Below are 5512 nucleotides of genomic sequence, written 5' to 3' on the forward strand. Positions count from 1 at the left end.
AAGTGGACGAAGATATTGTCATCGATGAGGTTGTTGCAACAAATGATAGCACGATTTTCCTACAAATCGATCCGTTGAATGAATCTTTCAGCGTGGAGAGTATGCAAACTTTAATTTATGATCAAATCTCAGAACAAATGAATGACATGCTCGAAGTTTCGTTGAAGCATAATATCGAAGAGATCCATATGGCTTTTAAAATTGACAGTAAAGACTTCATTTTGCAATTCGCTAAAATCGATCCGGATGGAAATTGTTTGTTTGCTGCGCTGACACACCAGCTATCCAAAACGAGAATTGGAACTAGAACACATTCGAATGCAGTAAATAAATTGCGAAAAGATGTTGTTAAATATATCAAGGATCATCGATCTCAATTCGAACACGAACTAAAAGGTGTAATTTATGAACGAAACGACGGGAAAAATGTAGAAAATATTGAAAATGCGTGCAATGAATATCTTGAAAAAGAGCTACCACAAAAAGGTGTATGGGGCGGCAGCGAAACACTGAAAGCAGTCACCCGTATGAAGTTTGTCAATATACTGATTATAAATTCAAAGGGAGAAGGTTACTTTCCGTTTGGCTTCAATATTAAACTGAAAACGACTGTAATTTTGACTTTCGTTTTGCCTGGCGACATATACTCTGAAAGTGTTGCTGTGGACCAAAGCCAAAATGATGACTGTGACGCAAGCGATGGAATTATTTCGAACACCGAACGCAACCACTACAACAGTGTCGTGCGAATGGAACAGAGCGACATTTACACGCTATCGCAAATGCTCGCGACAATCGCACATAAGCGAATCACACAAGAGCAAATCGATATGGTCGACTTACTGAAGTCTCCTGAAAATTGAGAATCAAAACAACGAAATGAATAAACAAAAATATCAAATAAACAATGAGATTTGTTATTTTGCAATGTGATAATATAATTAATACGAGGGTCGCTGCATAAGTTTCTGGCCTAACCTATTTCTAGTGTTTTCAGATGCAATCTGACGATTCCATCGGAAAGTTTGACATTTTTTAGGCTAAAAAACACTATAGCAGGGATTGTTTTACATTACTGGGTGTGTCTAAGCCTCCTTTCCAAGGGATACCTGGAAAAATCGTAAATTTCAACAATAAACTTCATTTTTCGATATGGGAAAAATTGATTATTCTGTTGTTAACCACCTAAAAAACTTCGTTTATCCTCAATTTAATAATTTCTGGCTAACGAAACCATTATTTTATATTTTGGGCCTGCAAATATTCGATTGAATGAAGGCATGTCAAAAGGTGAAAATTCATGAAGTGACAGATAGTTCCCAGTTTTTGGCCCATTTTCTGAATATTTTCATTCCAAAAATGTCCGCTTTATTCAGAATTCATGGCACTACAATTCCAAAGTATAATAACAGTCATGTAAATCATTTTTTCCCAGAACGAAGCATTGCAATTTGCGAAAATCGTCTGTTTTTTCAGAAATAAGGAAAATTTTCTGTTATTTTCAAACACGATACTATCACTAAAACCTTCTGGGATGACATGCTATACTCATAAATGATAATTTTGTAATCTCTAGTGACGATTGAGGGTTTTTCAGCCTATCAAAATTGCATTATTGAGAGTTTGTAGGCCTATTTTTGTCCAAAACTCTTTTTTTTGGTTGAAAACATATTTGGAGGTTTTGACATGTGAAAGGCATTTACGTCACTAAAACCACATGTAATATTGACCTCATGCATGTCATACTAATGCCAAAGGATGCCCCAATCTCACTATAAGTCGTATGAGAATATTCCACCTTTAGGTTTCGCACAGCATCAATGTGTTCCGGCGTTACAGCTGATATTTTACGACTTTCCTGCGGACTCATTTTTGAGTGAGCTTCGTCAACATTTAAAATCGTTATATCACCTCTAAATACTTGGAATGGACCGAGTTTTATCACCCAAAGCGAATTTGAGGCTATCACGGCACTCTTGTTGAGTTAGTCCCTCTCAAAAATCGGAAAAAATCATTGCACTAAAATGTTTGCGGAAAAATTCAATTTTTTCATCAAATTGAAATATTCAAGCTCATAAAACACCACGATCCGTAGTGAATCAACAGTTGACGTCTGAGGAAACTTAGCTTAAAAAAGGTCAAACTTTTTGACTGACCCAAAGTTTTGCTTCGGAAAACACTAGAACTAGGTTAGGCCAGAAACTTAAGCAGCAACCTACGTATTTTCGTTTGACTTGAACAGATTTTTTTGTTATGTTTTTCTTGTTCTTCTTTCCAAAGCAATTAAGAATCGGAAACTTCTTCTTCTTTTTCAGTTTGATTTTTGTATTCTCTTTAACTCTCTCCAATCTGTCGGCACTTAGTCTCAAAGGATCGTTACTCAGCAACCAAAGAAACGAAGTTTTTTTCACAATGATCCGTTTATGTAAATCTTCATCGCAAAATATTTCAACAAACGGGGACGTATCGACAACTTCTTCGTTTTCAAACTGATCCGAAAAATTTTTTAATGCCAACTTGTCGAGCTCGAATTTGCACATATTTGAACGGCCTTGATAGCGATCTGTTGATGTTGACTTTTTTGTAGTTCGTTGTGAGATATGTGGGTTGATTTTGCAAGACATGTCGAATTTTTTCATTTGGTTTTTCTTCACGAGTCCAAGGGATACAGCATCATTTAATGCGGTAATTTTTGCTCTTTCTATTTCGTTCTCAATTTCTTTTAATGAGGGTAAGTCAAATAGTAAGAAATAGTGGGAAAATGTAATCATCACCAATTCTGGCAGCAATATCGTTCTGGGATTGAATTTTGCTGACTCGTTCCGAAAATTCTTTAACGCTACAGTTTGTGACGGTGGAATATGTTGTGGTTAATGAGCGTACTTGTCTAAACAAAGACTCACACGGCTGACTGTCGTATAAGTGAGGCTTAAACAAATGTGGCATATTGATTTCCTTCAGTTGCAACAAACATTTCACGAGACTGTGAGCATTTAATTCAATGCAAACATAGCAATTCATACTTAGAAAATTGTGTTTTAGTGTTAAGTCTTTTCTAGAGTGGATATACGAACGCCATATTCTGAGAATAAAGACTGCGTACCATGCTTTGTAAACACGTTCCAGTGGCTTTAGTGTTTTATCCATGTAAGAGTCGATGATGTATTGAATTATTTCCAAGTATTTGGCTGTTCCTTGAGAATTTGGCACATGATTACGAAGTAACTCGATCACTTTTTTATGGCATATTCGTTGAACTGAGCGAAAATTTTGTTTATCGATAGGATTAAGTACCGACCTTGTTAAATTATGTTTATCCTTGCTGCATTTGTTGATTAAAATCATCAAATGGGCTTGATCGATGAAAAATGATCCAAACGGTAGTTTAGTTGGATTTTTGATTGTTTTTAATATTAAATTTCGCATTTTTGTTCCGTCGTGGCTAGTATCTTGTGAATAAATGGTTTCGATATCGTTAGAGCTGCGGAGTGTATTGTGAGAACTTCGTCCAAGGCTATACCAATTTTTGTCATTAAATATTGTTGATTTGCATCCTAATTGAGATAATTGCCTCATTGCGGCATTATAACGAGGCTCGGAATCACTAGATATAGACAAAACGATGATTCCCAACTTTTTGAGTTCATCTTTGATGAAACTCCAACGATTACAAACATCACGGTGCGTATACTTGCTATCCGATCCAAATGCCATTAAGCAAAATGCCGGTGATGCCTTTTTGCCAATTGGCTGAGCCATTATTGCAGTAATATTAGTGGAAATGGAGTTTGGCTGTTCAAAATAGTTCATTATTTCATCTACGTTTCGTGCTTGAAATGAAAAGGGTACGGGTAATCCATTGCCTTTATGTAATGGAAGAACAAAGCCTGTGATTTGATTTGTTCGAAAGTCATATTGCAGTCGGCCCACGATTCGCGTGGCGTCCTCCGATAACGACACCACTTGTTCCAGTTTCCTTTCTTGCAGGAAAAAATTTAACTCATGTGATCGTAAAATTCCTTCGATGGGGCGACTATGTCGATTTCTCAAGTATCTATTCGTCGATGTCAAAGATGGCAGGGACAAAGGTAAGTTCCTTTGTAATGTGTCATAGGCCAATGGCCCCGACAATATCCGAAGATTCAAAGCGTAGCTCTTGATATCGTCATCATATCTGTAGCCTTCACATCGTCTCGTCGCGTTTTTATCAGCAGCTGATAATAGTTTATTCAAAAAAAAGTGGGTTTTTGTTTCCGATTTAACATCATTCTTTTCGGTCGTTGCAACTGCTGTTGTGATGGGTCCAATGACATGAATACAATTTGTACTCGAATTTGCATTAAAAAATTGGGGATCAAGCAACACCTTCTTTTTCACGTAGTGCACTATTTCAGCTATTTGAATGCGATCTCCTTCCGTAAATTCAAATGAAGATGGATCCAAAACATAAATTTCCCCAAAGAAATCTTCATCATTTAGTACTTGTGCATCTTTGCGAGTCTTCCAATTTGCAAGAATTACGGGCAATTTTTGTTGAATGAAAATTTCTACGGCATTGATGTGTGTATCATTAACTTTTTGAAATGTCAGTGCATCTCTGAAACCACGCAGACTAAAACCAAAAAAAAAAAACAAGAATTGATTTTGACACGAATGTTTTTCGAAGTATTTTTATTTTCAACTTACTGAAAGCCATTTTTTATATAGTTTGGCACTTTTGTAGACAATTCTTGTTCAATTTTGTTCCAAAATTCTACATCAATATCCATTTTTAAACTGTATGGCGTGAATGATATAAGTCAAGTGTTATAGTTTGACATATTAAATATATAAACTGACACTGAAGTACTGAAAACCGGTTTTCAGTACTTTTCAGTACTTTTCAGTATCAAGAAAAAATGTTCAGTTTTTTTCAGTACTTTCAGTCAATTCAGTAGTGATTCGCCCCTCGTATGATACACATATTGACTATTCATATGTGAAAATAGTGTTAAGTCGTGTTAACATGACCATGATGGACCGAGATGGTGTCCATGTTCATCTCCATTCCAAGGCCTTTCGTATGATACCCATAATGAAAAAATGATGTTAAGTCGTGTTAACTCGACCATGATTGACCGAGATGGTGTCCATGTTCATTTCCGTTCCAAGGCCTTTCATATGATGAAGATGTTTCTAGGAACCTTCTCCAGACCAAGAGCTTTCCAACGGTATCTTTGGATCCGAAATCGGATGAACGGTTTGGCCAAACATTCGGGACATACATACATACAACTTTTTTTATATATATAAGATAATTTATTTTCATTCTTGGATTTTGCCCACGGCATGAAAATCGCGTTCAAAATTAGCACGGATGCACGTTAAGGTCACAAGAATTTAAAGAAAAAAATCCACTCCATACCAATACCTATACCGTAAGCAATTAAAAAGACAAATAACTTGAGCGGTTTTTTGACAGAATATTAATCGATGGTCGAACAAAGCAACAATATTGGTTGGTATGGTCATA

At 36.1% G+C, this 5512-nt stretch overlaps 1 long non-coding RNA gene across 1 annotated transcript; it reads left to right on the forward strand.

Annotated features, from left to right (window-relative positions):
* Positions 1-952: 952 nt before the first annotated feature.
* On the forward strand, positions 953-2122 carry LOC129572157 (uncharacterized). Its single transcript, XR_008688398.1, has 2 exons — positions 953-1120; positions 1805-2122. It is a non-coding gene; the product is annotated as an uncharacterized LOC129572157 (long non-coding RNA).
* The last annotated feature ends 3390 nt before the right edge of the window (positions 2123-5512 follow it).

This window comes from Sitodiplosis mosellana, unplaced genomic scaffold, assembly GCF_009176505.1.
Source record: "Sitodiplosis mosellana isolate CC-2019 unplaced genomic scaffold, AAFC_SMos_1.0 Smas_scaffold_4316, whole genome shotgun sequence".
NCBI lineage: Eukaryota > Metazoa > Arthropoda > Insecta > Diptera > Cecidomyiidae > Sitodiplosis > Sitodiplosis mosellana.